The sequence below is a fragment of the Mustelus asterias genome, chromosome 9, assembly GCF_964213995.1.
Source record: "Mustelus asterias chromosome 9, sMusAst1.hap1.1, whole genome shotgun sequence".
Lineage (NCBI taxonomy): Eukaryota > Metazoa > Chordata > Chondrichthyes > Carcharhiniformes > Triakidae > Mustelus > Mustelus asterias.
This window is the reverse complement of record NC_135809.1, coordinates 60,802,612-60,820,018: the sequence shown is the minus strand read 5'-3', so window position 1 is coordinate 60,820,018 and position 17,407 is coordinate 60,802,612.

Below are 17,407 nucleotides of genomic sequence, written 5' to 3'. Positions count from 1 at the left end.
ATGGAAGAACGGAAAGGGATCCCTGCTTGGAAGCCAGCACATCCCCTTGGAGCAAGGGGTGACCCGAAACAAAGGGAAGGTAAGGCCTCTGAGCTACCCACCCACATCCTCCAAACCCCTCCTCCCAACTTCGCACCACCACCACGCCTCCCCCCACCCCCCCTCAACCCCACCATCCACTTCCATCAAATCTCCTCTGATCTTCTCTTTTACAAGGGGACAAGACCCAGCTTCATCAATTTATTAACGTAACTGAAGTTCCTCATGCCTGGAAGCATTGTCATGAATCTTTGCATCCTATCTGGTCTTCCTAAAGGACAGTACACCAAAATGGACACAATGGGATAAATTTTCCAGATCTACCCATCGTGAATAGGATGGAAAATGTGATGGAGCATTTCAAGGTCTGTTGACCTTGAATGGGAATTTCCAGTCTTAAGGAGGTCACAACTAAAAAATCCCACCCAATATTTCATTTGAGGCCAAACCAATGTTTTCTGCCAATGTTTTATTTTAATTTAGGACATTTAATACCAGCAGATCATCTCAATAAGCAAAGTAAGGTGCCAATTCGGTTCAACTGGCCTATAATTTAACATAATTAGCAAGCCAATAGACCTTACAGACAACATTATCATCAAGTGGTTTCAATTACTTTCCTGTGGCCGTTAGTGTAACACATTTTATTTCTCTTCACTCTGTGTGTCCATTCTTCCTGTTTTGTCGTTCATTCTCTTCAATTTCCTAGTAAAATATGTTGGTCCTCTGTGAGTAGAATTTATATTTATCCGTGAAGCCATTGAGAACTTTAAAACAATAATTAAATCTGGAGCCCTTTTTAGAAAGCAACATTCTTTTCCACTCTGTTGTATAATTTTATTAGGTGCTTCTTTTGTCCATAAGGACATGCACTGCCTCACTTCATTTTACTGATTTCTATTTCTTCATTAAACCATAAAGGAAGATGCTAGATAGGTTATAGATACCAAACATTCCCTTGAGGGTGGGGGAAGAAAAATATATTTTTTCAGCTAACAGATGTCCTCTTCTGCTGCCAAGTAAAACACTCCTGTGGTTATATCAGTGCTAGTTCTTCAGGTGAGCCTCAACTTTCTGGGTGCTTTAAAAATATGTCCGCTCTCACTGAATCTCCATAGAGGAATCTTTGTACAGGATCTCGGAATCTGAAACAGCGATCTGGCAGATCTTTCACTTCCCTAGCACAGGGACATCAACTTAGGATGATGCTTATATCAACCAAGGCACTGGGAAAATTAAGAACATGATGAACCAATTGTTCCCATGTCAGCATTTTGGAATAATTAAGCTGCTGGAAACCATTTCTAACCAATGCAAACAACTATCAATTTCCTTTAACAAAATCATCAGCAAAGAAGCATTTTTCAAGGGGAAAGATGGTAGCATAGTAATAATCACTAGACTTGTTGTCCAGAAGTCTGGGGCATGATCTCGTCCAGAAGCTCTGAGGACGTGGGTTCAAATCCCACCACTTCAGCTGGAGCGATTTAGACTCAGTTAATAAAATCTGGAATTGAAAATCACCATCATGAAACTATCATCGAATATTGTAAAAAACCCATCTGATTCATTAATGTCCTTTATAGAAGGAAATTTGCCTTCATTACCCAGTCTGTCCTACGTGTGACTCCAGAACAACAGCAATGTGGTTGATTGCCCTCTGAAATGGCCTAGCAAGCCATTCAGTTCAAGAGCAATTAGGGCTTGATAACAAATTTTGGCTTTGTAAGCGATGCCCATGTCTCATAAAAAAATAACAACATTTCACAACTAAAATAAGATACTCCAGTCAAAACTAAGTTGATGGACATGGTTGTCAGATGTAACCTACTTCAAGATAATCAGCAATGAACTGTTAACACATTTAGAATTCAATTTGTCCAATTTTCACGCATTTTCAAATTTTGGTTTTGGTTTCAACATTTTGATTTGGCTTAATGTGAGAATTATAGTGACTTAAAAAATCCTGGAATTATAACCTTGATTATACCTGTTCACACGCTGCTTCTTTTAAGGGCTTCATCCCATTCTCCCAGTTGCTCTGTCTCTGCCGCATCGGTTCTGAAGATGCCATCTTCGATAACCAGCCCTTCTGACCAGCCTTTTTCCTCAACCATGATTTCCCCCAACTGTGGCTGACAGGGCACTCAAGCGTGTCTGACCAATCTCCTGCACCTCTGTCCTCATCCCATCCGCTCCTTCCCAGAACCATGACCGGGTACCACTTGTCCACGTTTTTCACCTCACCACACTCTGCATACAAAGGATCACCCTCCACTACTTCCACCAACTCCAGCATGATGCCACCACTAAACACATCATCTCTTCACTACCTTCCCCCACTCCCACCCTATCAGCATTCTGCAGGGAATGCTCCCTCTGTGACACCCTCGTCCACTTCTCCATTACCCCCAACTCTTTATCCCTTTACCATGGCACTTTCCCATTCAAATGCACAAGGTGCAACACCTGCCCCTTTACCTCCCCCCCTTCTCACTGTCCATGGGCCCCAAACATTCCTTTTAGGTGAAGCAGCGTTTCACTTGCAGCTCCATCAATTTGGTCTACTGTATTCGCTGCTCCCAATGTGATCTCCTCTACATTGGGGAGACTAAACGCAGAATGGGCGACAGCTTTGTGAAACAGCTTTGCTCCATCCTCAAGCATGACCCCAACCTACCAGTTGCTTGCTATTTCAACTCAGCATCTTGCTCTCATGCCCACATGTCTGTCAGCAACCTGCTGCAATGCTCCAGTGAAACCAATGCAAACTAGATGAACAACATCTCATCTTCTAATTAGGCACATTACAACCATCTAGACTCAACATTGAGTTCAGCAACTTCAGACTGTAAATTTTCTTCTCCATCTTGACCCCCTTTTCTTTTTCTTTATTTACCTGCTTTCCCCCAATACAATTCCCAACCCCTCCTCCCCCATATGGCCATCTGTCCCTTGTTTATCAGTTTTGCTTTCACTGAGCACTAATATTTGTTCGCCTATCAACACATTGTTATCGTACCTTTATGCCACTATTAGCACTTCTTTAGTCCTTAATGGAACCATTCGCTTTATATTGCATCTATAACATCTTTGTCAATCTCTCCTTAGCTATGACCTATCCCTGACCTTCCGTTCTGCCCCACCCTCCTCTCCAACTATATATTTCATTACATTTTTATAGCTCTTCAATTCTGCAGAAGAATCATATGGACTTGAAACATTAACTCTTGTTCTCTTCACAGATGCTGCCAGACTTGCTGAGTTTATGCAATATTTTCTGTTCTTATTTTTGAAATTATACTGTTGGGAGATTCAAATTTGTAATCTAAATTCAGGAATGCCACATGCAGGGTTTTGAAAATCTCTGCTCTGCATTGACAGACGAGTAGAAATTATTTGTGGCTAAGTGTAGTATTCCAATATGCTAAAGACAAAAGGGAGAATTAATTAACAGAACATTGTCTGTGCCTCCAGAATGTCCAAGTATCAAGTGTTGTAATATTGCCATTGGGTATATTTAATAGATTCTGCACATAACGAGGAAAAATCAATCCACAAATCAGTACATTATTATGTTGTAACCTATATTTTCTTATTTAATTACCTCAGATTGCTCCATTGATGACAGACCTACAACTATCATTGCTACCTCCTAGTGTCATATCTATAGATATGGAGAGACATGGGATAATTGCACCTTCCACACACACACACACACAAACACACACACACACACACCCCCCCCCCCCCCACTTTCTCACCTCTTGGCTAACTGCAACAACAAGTACTTCTAAGTTTACGTCAAAAGAAAGGATAAACATTTATTTCTCAAACCGCCTGAAATGTAATGGCAGCAATACTTACTCCTCACACATACTAGCGACATGTGCACTACAGATTATTTCTAAAGATGTAAATGCACTTAAATTACATAAGAGTTTAAAACCAATCACGTCTAATAGTCTTCAAGATGGTAGTTGAAATGTTGCTGGCCTGAAGGATTTGCTCTTGGTGCACTGAAGAAAAATGAAGGTTTGAGGTTTCTGGTGATAAATTTGTACTGGTTCATTCAAGCAACAAAAAGCTTTTGGCTTTACAGTCGAGTTTGTCGAGACTTTGCAGTGAAGAATTATACTCTGGCGGGTAAAATAAATGATCCTCAATTCTCATTCTGAGATGACTTCGGAGGCAGGGTCTTTCCTTTGCTGGGTGAGAAATGGCTTCCCTCTAGTCCTTGTATTTGAGACTGACATTCCTGGCCTGTTCTTGTGGATTAATAAAATACTTTCAGGTATATGTGATCACAAACCAGGTTCCATCATGTGACACTGGTATCAATGTCTGCACAATTTGTTAACATCTAAGTATTGATGGTGGGAAAAGGTGCTATTTAATCAGCATTCCAACTATGATTACCCTCTGAAGTATCTTTATTTGAAATTCTATCTCCACGGGACAGCAGGTCCAGCAGCCGTTGTCATTTTAAATCTCTTCCATTGAAATGGTGAGGGCGAGTTAATCAGCACCTGGGAAGGCCATTTCCATTTTAAGTAGTTTTTCAGAGATATGTTCAGATATATCTGCCTCTGTTTCCCCAGGAGCCACAAAGGAAGTAATCTCTCTCTGGAGTCCATTTTGAGAAGGTGCAATGTCCATATTCCAAGTTGTATTTTTTATGGTAAAGGGTCCTTGTCCCAAAAAGCTTTATGAGTTTATGACATGACCATAGCAACATACATGGTGGAATTTTTCCATCCTGTCCGTCACGGGAATCATAGCGGGTGGGACACAGGCCATGCAAAGGTCCATTTACCTTGGGCTGGATTTTCTTACCTAGGGGCGAACGTGGCTGGAAAATCCTGCCCATAATCTAAAAGGGCATTGCAAATTTGGAACAGCAATCTTGTCCTGCTGTGATTCCGTTTATACATGAATATCCTGCAGGTTCATAATGCCATTTTGGTGAAGAAAAATTTCAACACAAATGTTGGCCAAAATTTCACCTGATTTACCAAAATCTTAGCCACATTTCCTTATCTGTATAAGGGTAGCAACGGGGCAAATCATATAGGAGACAAAGTAAAGAAGAAAGCCTTTGACAACATGTGCAAGCTGGACTTGTGATTTACCAGCTGGCTTTTATTTGTTCCGCATTTCCAGATAGGTGTAGCATCAATATTAATGGCATCTCCCGCACGAATAGTATGGTAGTAATATTAACCTTGAAAAGCAGGTGAGATTGGGTCAGATAGGATAGTAAAATATGAAAAGAAATACGAACACAAAACCAACACATTGTGAACTAAGCCACTTCCAATTTTGTCAGAAGTGGGGTAAAGGGCAGGTGAACAACCTGATCACAGGAGGTGGGTCACTCATTTAAATATTATACTTTGTTTGCATGTCTGAGACATCACGAGATGGGTTTTCAATTACGTGTGTGTGTGTATGTGTGTGTGTGTGTAAGAGGTGGGGGAGGTGGTTGTACGGCAGGGGCAATGATGGTGACAATGTTACAAAGGTCCACTTTTTCAGGATACAATTTTGAATTTTTCTTGATTTATAAGTATTTGGACACTCTGTACAAACAATAGAAAACTCTCCAGACTGTGGAAATCCACACAATCTCATATTCTACCAAGTGGAATCAAAAAAATAACAGACACTCAACCCTCTGGGAGTGTAAAAGCCCCCACCCCCCCATTGGTTTTACATCACCCTGAGACTTTTCAAATGTTTCTGAAATAACACACCAGAATGTAATTAACACTGGCCCTCTGCTCGTGGCAGTCCTTGATGGCACTAATTGGAGTAAGAAGTCTCACAACACCAGGTTAAAGTCCAACAGGTTTATTTGGCAGCACAAGCTTTCGGAGTCTCGCTCCTCCTTCAGGCTCACCTGAATCAATGACACTGATGGGGAAACGGACTGAGGATCCAGAACCGATCCAGGTGTGGGGTCCTGAATTGGGATTGATAATCCAGCCCCATCTCCTCTTCAGCTTTAACGCTGAGCAGCCAATTTTCCTGGGAAGAAAGGACTCTTGCGTGGAAGAGGCGAGTATTTTTCCAGTGCTGCATGTGGGCTAAGTGGAGGAAGAATGATATGCCACTGTCTTTTAAACAAAATGGTTTCACCCACACCTCCATCTTCCCTGTGACCACATGCCTGCACATTCAGAACCCCTCATGCAATTGGACACCTCACCCCACACCTTGACTATCCCTGATCCTCCAAACTGGGCTGTAACCGTTCCATCCTAGTGAATTCTACCCCATGGAGAAGGAACTTCTTTGCTCCTGGGCTGCAGCCTCTTGTGGAACTTGATATTTTTGGTGAGGATCAATCAGGCTGGTTCCGTCTGGAAACCTGCTGAAAGAAAAGCACAGCATTCAGGGAGCACTGGAATTCGGGGTTCCTGACCAGAACTCCTCACTCAGAAATCCCTCCTTAACCTCGCATCAGTCAATGAACATCACCAAACCATTTCAATTGTCCTTAGTTCCAATTGCCTAACATCACCAAACAATCGCAGCCACGCTCAAACAAATAGTAGATTGGTCATTCTTCATAACTGGCATTTCTGAGAGGTATTATGCATTAGTGAGCTGCCACATTTTCCTACAGAACAACAGTAACAATTCTTCAAAAGTAATCCATTGACTGTAAAGCACTTGAAAGATCACAAATTCATCCCAGCCAATTACTACCATCAGTTACTCGACATGATCAGTAACATGATGGAAAGTGTTGTTGTCTGTGATATCAAGCAGCATTTACTCAGCAACAACCTGCTTACCGATGTTCAGTTTAGTTTCTGCCAGGGTTAAGCCAGGGTTAATCTGCTCCAGACGCTGTTATACCCATGTTCCAAACATGGACAAGAGAACTGATTCTAAGAGACTCGGGGTGAGTGAAGTGACTTTGAAATCAAGGCATCATTTGACCAAGTGTGGCATCAAGGAGCTCTAGCAAAATTGAAGTAAATGGGAATCCCAGGAAACCTCCTGACTGGTTGGAGTCATATATAGCACAAAGGAAGATGCCTGTGATTGTTGGAGGTCAATCATCTCAGTCTGGAACATCATTGTAGGAATTCCTCAGGGCAGTGTCCAAACCCAACTATATTTAGCTACATCATCAATGGCCTGTCCTCTATCATAAAATCAGAATTGGAGATGTTTTCTGATGATTATACAATGTTCAGTTCCATTCATATTTCCAAAGGTAATGATCACCTTCAAAGGACAATTAGGAATGGACAATAAATGCTGGTATTGCCAGAAATGCCCACATTCCCGTGAATTAATAATTAAAAAGGACAAGGAAGATGCTATACAGATAGATGATCTTTCCTCACGTCCTCCATCTCTCTTGCTCTCTTCAGGTATCATGTTCTGAGAGGCTGTTGGTGATAATGGACCTCCATGTTAATCTTGCTATGGAGACTTGGATCATCTTTGTTAGTGGTACATTCATCCAGTATGGAAGGCTCTTTCAAATGATCGTTCTTTGTCTATCTCGGACTGTTTTACCATCAATTTTTCTCATCAACATCAGGCTTCCTAAAACACAATTTTAGAACAGAGTTCTTTTGGTCTAAAGATTTTACTAGCATCTCTTCATTGATGACATGACTTACCCAAGATCCCTTCATTATTTGTCCAAAAACCACTACTTTGCAGCCTCAATCAGCTTCATGGATTGTCTAATACTTACTTCTATATGTCAAAATCAGTGTGATGTATCATTCCAGAATAAAAAATGAATATGATTCACAAGCTCCTGAAGTTCTTGTCAATGCGATCCAGCTCCACAATTAATTTGACAGTTATTTATATACTTACACAATTAAAGGAAAATATTAGCAGCATGACAATACAAAATTTTTTTGGGAGCAGGGAGGGGTGGGAGGCGTTGAAAATCTCAGGGCTGGATTTTCATTACCAAGGCGGGTAGCTTGAGTCAGGAAATTTCCAGACTCAGCAGGCCCATTTTGGTTTAAAGTTTAAAGGGCTCCATTATCCTCAACCTTTGCTCTGCAGAGGCAGGAACAGGTTCAAGTTGGGCCTACCACCCTGGAAGCAGACCCTAGGTGACTACTGGGTGACCAATTGATTTCACCCAGTTGTTTTAGAAGCTGTTAGGCTCTCTGGTCCTCCCCCCTCATGTCCTTGCCACCCACCTCCTATGAATCCTCATACCCCCATGCTTCCATAACTTCTCATCAGTATCTATCATGGGCAGACTTCAGGAGCTATCTGAAGATGAGAAAACAATAAACCTCTAACAAGCTAATACAGCTTTCACTCATACACACTAGATAGTGAAAGAACTCCTTTTTATGAAACCCATCCAAAGCTTTAGGGCGGAATGTTCCACGCAGTCCACCACGTGTTTTGTGGCAGCAGAGTCGGCCTGCCACTGGCTGGATATTCTGTCCCACCTTGTCATTGGAGTTTCCATTGAATGCACCCTTGCCGCTGGGAAACCCATGGCAGGGGAGCACCGTCGGCAGGACTGAAAGATTCCACTGCTGTGAAAGGCTGGAAGATTCTGGCCTTAATCTCTTCTTAAAAAAGCCTTCTATTCAGATCTCATAAAGACAGTTAATCATTTAATAGGGCTTTTAAGAGGGTCCTACTGAGATAATTGAAGCTTTTGAAACTCAGCCAAGCATATGCAATATAATAGCCCTTGGTAAAAGTTTACAAAGATCTCTATTGAAACTGAAAAATAAATGGTAATGATTTTTTCTAATCTATGCTAATGGACTGTCAATCAAAACAGCCCAATATGCAATGTTTTATTAGCTCTCACAAGTGAAAAACCTCAAATCATGACACTTACCAGAACCTAACTACCCTTCAAGAGTATTTAGATCTACTCTATCAATTTGTGACTGCCACACTGTGGGTTAAGACCCTTGAAACAGTCAGAACGGGTGCTTTTTAAAACTCAGCACTAAGATCAAATGGCCCAATTGGGTTCAGATTTCCACTTCTGTATGAATCAGGACCCATCCTCTTCCCACTACTGGCAAAAATGGGATCTGTTTGAAATGAAGGCGGATCATCCTCATCTGGGTGTTAAAGGTGGAGTCAGGAAAACTCCACGAAAATCTGGTCCTTACCAGGTTAAACTGTACTGGGTTTTTACTTGCATTGGTAAACAGCAAGTCACACATCAGGGAAATTGTAGAGTCTTAGCACAGGAGAATATGTGGCTGATTGAGTCTGTAGCAGCTCTTTCAAAGAGTAGTCCCCTTCACCTTCCCCACAACCCTGCCATTTCTCTCCTTTCATTATTTTTCCAATTTCCTGAATTGAATCCATCCATCCTATATCATCAGGCCGCATGTTACAAATCCCAACCATTTAGTATGTGAAAGAAAAGATTTTCTCATGTCGCCTTCTGGTTCTTTTGCCAATCACTTTAACTATTTCTGAACTGAGTGTATTTTGAAGTTGGAACTTCGATGTTTTTTAAGATTTTGTGCTCAGGAATTCACCATTTCAAGTGCCCAGTGTTAGCATCAAGCAGGTTACATCAAATCCAGAAATACCACCTCTTCTGGTCTAACTGATCTCAGGAGTATAGCCCCATCCAGCACTGCTTCACCAATGTGATATTTTTTCAGTTTAGTAATGTGAGCCAACTCCTTCTAGAAATGGTTAAAGTCTGCCAAGCTCAGTTCTTATTAGATTATTACATCCAGCAGACATAAACAACAATCATTCGTCAGCCTGAGGTGAAGGAACCCAAATCCCAGAAGCAGAAAGTTGGCATTTAGCCCATTACACAGTCCCTTTTACAGTTATTTATTGACTTGACTCGGGCAGTGATCTGGGGCAGCACAAATCTTGTTGCCTAGAAACCACATTAGGAAATAAAAATCACTGGAGTGGCAAGAGTTAAAATGGGAACTGCAATGTACTTGCTATCAAATACTTATCAGCTCAAGCATTGCATGGCTGAAATGCAGAATTGGATCGAAAGTCTTCCTATTATTTATTAGAGTTTCCCCCAACATGTACTGCCTGAGCAGAGATACATAGCAGGTTATGAAAGCTGTCAGAAGCTTGGAATCCTGCAGTCTCTGGAGAATACACCTGGAAATAACAATTCATTATCTGCTATTGCACAGAATCTGCAACTGGACACCAAGCATTGAAGTGAAGGTTCTGCTGCATAAGTGCAGACCACAAAAAAATTAAATTGCTCGCTTATTCATGGTCAATGGGCAAGATTCGTCAAGACCTTTTCATAAACAGGCAAAAGGTAGTGAAGTGGAATATAAATCATTCTTACCAGTGGATATCCCAAACCATTGCTCAAGATGAATCAGAAGTTATGGTCTGGATTTTAGCCTGGAGGTATATTCCATGTGTGGGGAGGTGAGGTAAGTCGGAGGCAGGGTGAGCAGATTGTTTGGGTGTAGTTGTTAGTGGGTGTGAGTGAAGGAAGGCCAATTACAGGAGGGGCCCAATTGTGAAGGGGAGAATTTCAGAATTAGGTGCTCAGCTTGTTGGGCACGGACTAAACACTCCTGGCCCTCAAGCAGTGCTGTAAAGGCAATAACCTTGTGCATTCAGGCCTTCCAACCTCCTCTCAATTGCCAAGTTTCCTAAGGTTTGGAACTGCAGCTGGCACAAGTTAAAAATAGAACATTAAAATAAAGGCAGACAGACAAACATATTATAATATTTAAATAAACAATCCAGATTGGATTGGTTGACTTGCCTTAATTTGCCTCCATTAAAATTGGAAGTGGATACATTTGAGGCTGGTTAATTTTCGGTTTCAGATTTTTTTATATTTTAACCTCTGACATGACCACAACTCACTTATATTTGGGAAATCATATTTAGCCTAATGTGTTTTTCTACAAACAGGAGAATTAAACCATAGGTTTATGTTTTACCCTTTTACAGATGTCTCTCTTTGGCATGTAGCAATCACATGCTCCTTTCCTGATGCATCAATATCTGTCTCTTACCTTTTTCGGATTAGGGGGATAGGGGCATTGGAGGAATATATACTGGATTGGTGAAATCCTGCAACATGGGCAATTGAGAGAGAAGGTGGGCTTAGCATCAGGCTGAAGGCTAGAAATTGGGAACAGAGTGGAAGAGAGGGACCTATTGACGGGTAAAGTTTATGAAACAACTAAAGACTGTGGGGGCGATTCTCCCAGCCCGCCGTGCTGCTTTTGTATTGCAGTGAGCGGGGAAACTCAAGCAGGGGCCGTTTCATGGGCTTCCCTGTAGGCACCATGGCCACTGCGAGTCTCCAGCAGTCGGATTTCCGCCACTGTCAGCTCCGCACCAGAAATCGGCACGGAGCTGCATAAGTTGTTCAAACCAGCATTTCAATACAATTTGCATCCTATTAGTAGGCCCAGGACTGCCCAATGCCCAGTGGGCAGTGCCAAGGGGGTGGGGCCTAATGAGGGCAGGGCCTCGGGGTGGGAGGGGGGGGGGCAATCAGTGGGGTGGAGATTCCCGCTTCCACTCTACACAGGGATCATGAGCAGAGGGAGGGAGGCCAGCAATTGGTGCTGGGCATCGGGGTGAGGGGGGATTCGGCCTGCCAGTGGGGGGAGGGTAGTCGGGACTCGGGAGATCAGGGCTGCCACAGTGGGGAAGGGGGGGGGGGGTAAATAGAGGTGGGCCAGGGGCAGGGCCAGGGCCAGGCCAGCGATCGGGCTGGAGATCAGCGCATGCGAGCGGCCTGATCAGCACAATGCTGCCAGCCTTTCCAGCAGGATTTTCTCCAATTTTTACGCAAATTTGATACTTAGAATTTTTTTGGAAGAATCTAAAGATCTAAAACTTCGAGGGACAGCGACTGATAGCAAGCAGAGGATTCTTCAGGAAGATGCTCGAGTTTTGTTTAGGCACATGTGACAAAGGCAATAGGAAACCACGTAATTTTATCTTTTCCCGAGTCCTATTACTCACTGAAGCTGAAAATGAGAGGCTGTTAAGAGTAACTGTAAAGAAAAGTGCCGGACCACGAGGCATGGGAAAATGAACAGAAGACCTGCCCTTCGGCAAATCATCACCAGACTTTAAATCATGCAAGACAGGTTTATTATTCCACATATGTGAAAATAAAGATGACATTGAGCTACAAGTGAGAACAACGCAATGAGTTCAACTTTTCTGTGAGCTAGTAGCTGTTTTACTTGCCATTGGAGGACAACTGTAACCACGGCAACTCGAAGTTATGATTGCATTGAACGTTGCATTGAAACTCTCAACTTTCTGACCTCAAGCCAGTTGGTTAAAAGGACCTTTCAGCATATCCAAAAGCACTTCAGAGCCAAAGCAGTACTTTGAAATTAAATAGGGTATACAGCAAAAAACTAGCCATTAACTCAACCAATCTCCTCTTCATCACAACTCTCTGGGGGGACGATTCTCCCATTCTGCCGGCGGGCCGGGAGAATCACGTGTCAGCCAATTCGAGGGATTCGCACATGCGTTCCTGCCACGCGCTCATCTCCCAGTGCCAGATATCTAAGCCGCGCTGGAAACCAGCAGGAACACAAGGTAAGCACTTTGCATCTGTTTTTAATCTTATTTTAATGTGATTAGCAGGCCCGGGACTGAATTCTCCATCCCCGCTAGCATCTCCCACCTCTTCACTCCAGTGGGGCTCAGACTAGCTCCCCACTTACAGGGAACTAGCGGGATGACCCCACTGGAGTGAATGGGGGCCAATCAGGGCCCCCCAGGTGGTCGGGTGGTGGGGGGATGGTGCCCCCTGGGCATGGGTGCCCTGGCAGTGCCAGCCTGTGCCCCCCAGCACTGCCCAAGGGGCAAAATGCTCATGTCCAAGGGAGTGGGGATGGGCATTTTGCCCCTTGGGCAGTGCTAGCGTGGCGCTGGCTGGGTAGTGCCAAGAGGGCGGGGCCTAGGGGGTGGGGCCAGCTGGGGGTGGCGGGGGGGGTCCCACTGTCACTGCATTGGGATAGGTCGGGGCTGGACAGAGGGAGGGGGTGGCCAGCCTGGGGTGTGTGCCGGGGGGTGGGGGGGGGGGGGGGGGTGGCTGCCAGGGTGGTCTGTGTAGCGGGGGGTCGGTGGGAGGATCGTCACTGCTGGGGTGTGGTTCGGGGCTGACCTGGGAATGCTCGTGGGGGTCGCGATCAGGCCATCGGGGTGTCAGGAGGGAAAGGACTGCGAGCTGACCAGCAAACTGCAGGCTGACAGATAGGGGCCACTGCGCGTGCACAGAGGCCCGGAACTGTCAGCCTCTGGCGTGAATAGGCCCCGTCCCTGAACTTTTAATTATATTCATGATTGTAACCTCTGCATTGCACAGAGTGTGGGAGATTTGAGTGTCAAGTTGCACTGTAAAAACTGTGATTTGCACCAGTTTTCCTGCAAAGTTGACACTTTTTGGGAGAATTGCGGCCTCTATTTCTCTCCCTGCTTGTCTAAAGTATAGTAGCTAGTAAACTGCAACACCAGTTTTCACACAAGGACAGGGCTTGAACCCATAACTTTCTCACTGGCATGAGATCCACTAACTGAGCCAGGGATGTTAGTATTTGAACTGGTGCCAGATGAAAATGGCTAAATCTAATCATTTCATTTTGTTCATTCTGCAGACATGGGAAAAGCTAGCCTTCATTGACATGACTAAGAGGCTTGCTAGGCTACATCGGAGTGATTTGATTTGATTTATTATTGTTACATGTATTAACATACAGTGAAAAGTATTGTTTCTTGCGCGCTATACAGACAGAGCATACCGTTCATAGAGAAGGAAACGAGAGAGTGCAGAATGTAGTGTTACAGTCATAGCTAGGGTGTCGAGAAAGATCAACTTAGTGCAAGGTTGGTCCATTCAAAAGTCTGACAGCAGCAGGGAAGGAGCTGTTCTTGAGTCAGTTGGTACGTGACCTCAGACTTTGTGTCTTTTCCCTCTGCCAATGCTCACCCCCTCCCCGCCACCCCTCAGCCCCCCCAACAACCCCCCCCCCCCCGCCCCTACCACCAAACAATCTGGTAGCAGCTGCAAAACGATAGATTGCATAACTGCAACAAACATGTAGCAAAGGCAGAGTGAATTTAATGGGGATTTTTAACTATAGTCTATATTAATTACTTAGATTGCGGGGATTGAATCTACTGTAACCAAATTTGCAAATCACAGTACAATAGGTGGGAAAGCAAGTTGCAATGAGGATACAAGACATTTACAAATGGATATGGATAGGTCAGGTGAGTGGGCCAAAATTTGGCAGATGGAATTTAACATGGATAAGTGTGAGGTTACCCAGTTTGGTCAGAGGAATAAAACGCAATTTATTATCTAAATGGAGAGAAACTTCAAACTGCTTTGGTGCAGAGGGATCTGGGTGGCCTCATGAATGAATCGCAGAAAGTTACTATATAGAATTCAAGTTAGCATTCACAGATGCGGGACAAGTTCAGGAAAGTGGGATTAATGCTCCTTTAGTAGTAGTTTGTGTCAGTGCAGACTCGATGGGCCGAAGGGCTTTTCTGCGCAGAATGCCTCTATGACTCTAGGTGCAGCAGGCATAAGAAAGGCAAATGAATTTTTTGCATTTATTGCTAATGGAATAGAATATAAAAGTAGGGAGGTGCTATTGCATCTGTATAGGCATTGGTGAGACCACACCTGGAGTACTGCACACAGTTTTGGTCTTACTTGAGGAAGGGCATAAATGAATTAGAGACAGCTCAAAGAATATTCACCAGATTGATTCCAGGGATAAAGGACTTGTCATATGAAGAGAGTTTGAGCAGTTTAGGCCTATTTCACTGGAGTTTAGAAGAATGAGAGGAGATTTAATTGAAGTATTAAAAGATCTAAAGGGGATTTAAAGGGTAGATGTAGAACAGATGATTCATCTTGTTGGACATTTTAGAATGAGAGACCATGGCTTTAGGCTGAGAGGTGGCGGATTTAAAACAGAAATGAGGAGAAATTACTTCACGCAATGGGTTGTGAATCTGTGTAATTCTCTATCCTAGAATGCAGTGGATGCTGGAACACTACACAAATTGAAGGACAGAAAGATAGGTTTTTAATTCTTAGCAGATGAATAGTTTTGAAGAGCAAGTGGTAAGGTGGAACTGCGATCATGATAAGATCAGCCATGACCATATTGAATGGCAGAGAAGGCTCGAGTGGCTGAATTGCCCACTCCTGCTCCTAATTCCTGGGTTTTTATGTTCTTATAGATCGCAGTAAGCAGTATGTCAAAACAGTACGTTTGCGATAATTTTCCGCAGCAATATATATTTGAACCAACAAAGGGGCATGCCATTTTAAATTTAGTAATGAATTAATAAATCAGATTTGTGAACATTTATCTAATAATGAACGAAGGATGATCAAGTTCAAACAACAACAGAAAATGCTGGAAAACCTCTGCAGGTCTAGCAGCATCTATGAAGAGAGAATAGAGCCAACATTTGGAGTCAAGATGACCCTTCGCCTGTCAAGTTCAAAGTTGTGTTTGAAAGTGGAAAACTCAAACAACGACTGTGGGGACAATTTTGAGCCTGCACTCTGTGTCTGCAGTAATAGCAGCACATGCTCAAAGTCTGGGGAACGCAATTCCTTTTGATTTGATTTATTATTGTCACATGTATTAATATACATGTTGAAAAGTACTGTTTCTTGCACGCTATACAGACAAAGCTGTATGACTCCATTCATAGAGAAGGAAGGGAGAGGGTGCAGAATGTAGTGTTACAGTTATGGCTAGGATGTAGAGAAAGGTCAACTTAATACAAGATATGTCCATTCAAAAGTCTGATGGCAACAGGGAAGAAGCTGTTCTTGAGTAGTTTGGTACATGGTCTCAGACTTTTGTATCTTTTTCCCGATGGAAGAAGGTGGAAGAGAGAATGTCCGGGGTGCGTGCTGTTCCTGATTATGCTGGCTGCTTTACTGAGCCAATGGGTGGGAGGCAGGTATGCATGATGGACTGAGCTTCGTTCACGACCCTTTGTAGTTTCTTGCAGTCTTGGCCAGAGCAGGAGCCATACCAAGCTGTGATACAGCCAGAAAGGATGCATTCTATGGTGCATCTGTAAATGTTGGTGAGAGTTGTAGCTGACATGCCAAATTTTCTTAGCCTCCTGAGATGGTAGAGGCGTTGGTGGGCTTTCTTAACTATAGCGTCGGCGTGGAGGGACTAGGACAGGTTGTTTGTGATCTGTACACTAGAAACTTGAAGCTCATGACTATTTCCATTTCACCCTGTTGATGTAGACAGGGGCATGCCCTCCACTACACTTCCTGAAGTCGATGACCTTCATTTTCCTGACATTGAGGGAGAGATTATTGTCATCGCACCAATTCACCAGATTCTCTATCTCTTTCCTGTACTCCATTTCATCATTGTTTGAGATCCGACCACTGCAGTGGTGTCATCAGCAAACTTGAAAATGGATTTGGAGCAGAATTTGGTCACACTGTCATAGACGTATAAAGACTATAGTAAGGGGTTGAGGACACAGCCTTGTGGGGCACCTCGTGGAGGTGGTGTTGTTGCCTATCCTTACTGATTTGCAGCCTGTGGGTTAAGAAGACTAGGATCCAGTCACAGAGGGAGAAGCTGAGCTCTAGGCCATGGAATTTGGAAATGAGTTTTGTAGGAATAATGGTGTTGAAGGCTGAGCAGGAATCAATAAATTGGAGTCTGACATAAGTGTCCTTGTTATCCAGATGTTCCAGGGTTGAGTGTCGGGCCAGTGAGATGGTGTCTGCTGTGGACCTGTTGTGGCGATAGGTGAACTGGAATGGATTTAGGCAATTGGGAGGCTGGAATTGATTTGTGCCATGACTAACCTTTCAAAGCACTTCATAATGATGGATGTCAGAGCCATCGGATGATGGCCATTAAGGCACACTGCCTGGCTTTTCTTTGGTGCAGGGACGATGGTCATCGTCTTGAAGCAGCTAAGGACCTCAGATCAGTGTAAGGAAAGGTTAAAGATGTCTGTGAATACCACCACCAACAGGTCCACGCAGGACCTGAGTACTCCATCTGGGCCAGTCACTTTCCATGGGTTGATTTTCAAAAAGGCTGATCTGATGTCTGCAATGGTGACCTCGGATATCAGTTTGGCCGAGGCTTCCAGGCTGGAGCGCATGCCCTCGCTGACTTCTTGCCCAAATTGGGCATAGAATGCATGAGCTTATTGGGGAGGGGTGCATTGGTGCCAGCGATTCTACATGCTTTCATCTTGTTGCCTGTTCTGTCTTACAGACCTTGCCATAGTTGGTGGGAGTGCATGTGGCTAGCCTGGGACTCTAGCTTGTTCCAGTACTGTTTCTTGGCATCTTTGATGGTTCTCCATGCATCGTATCTGG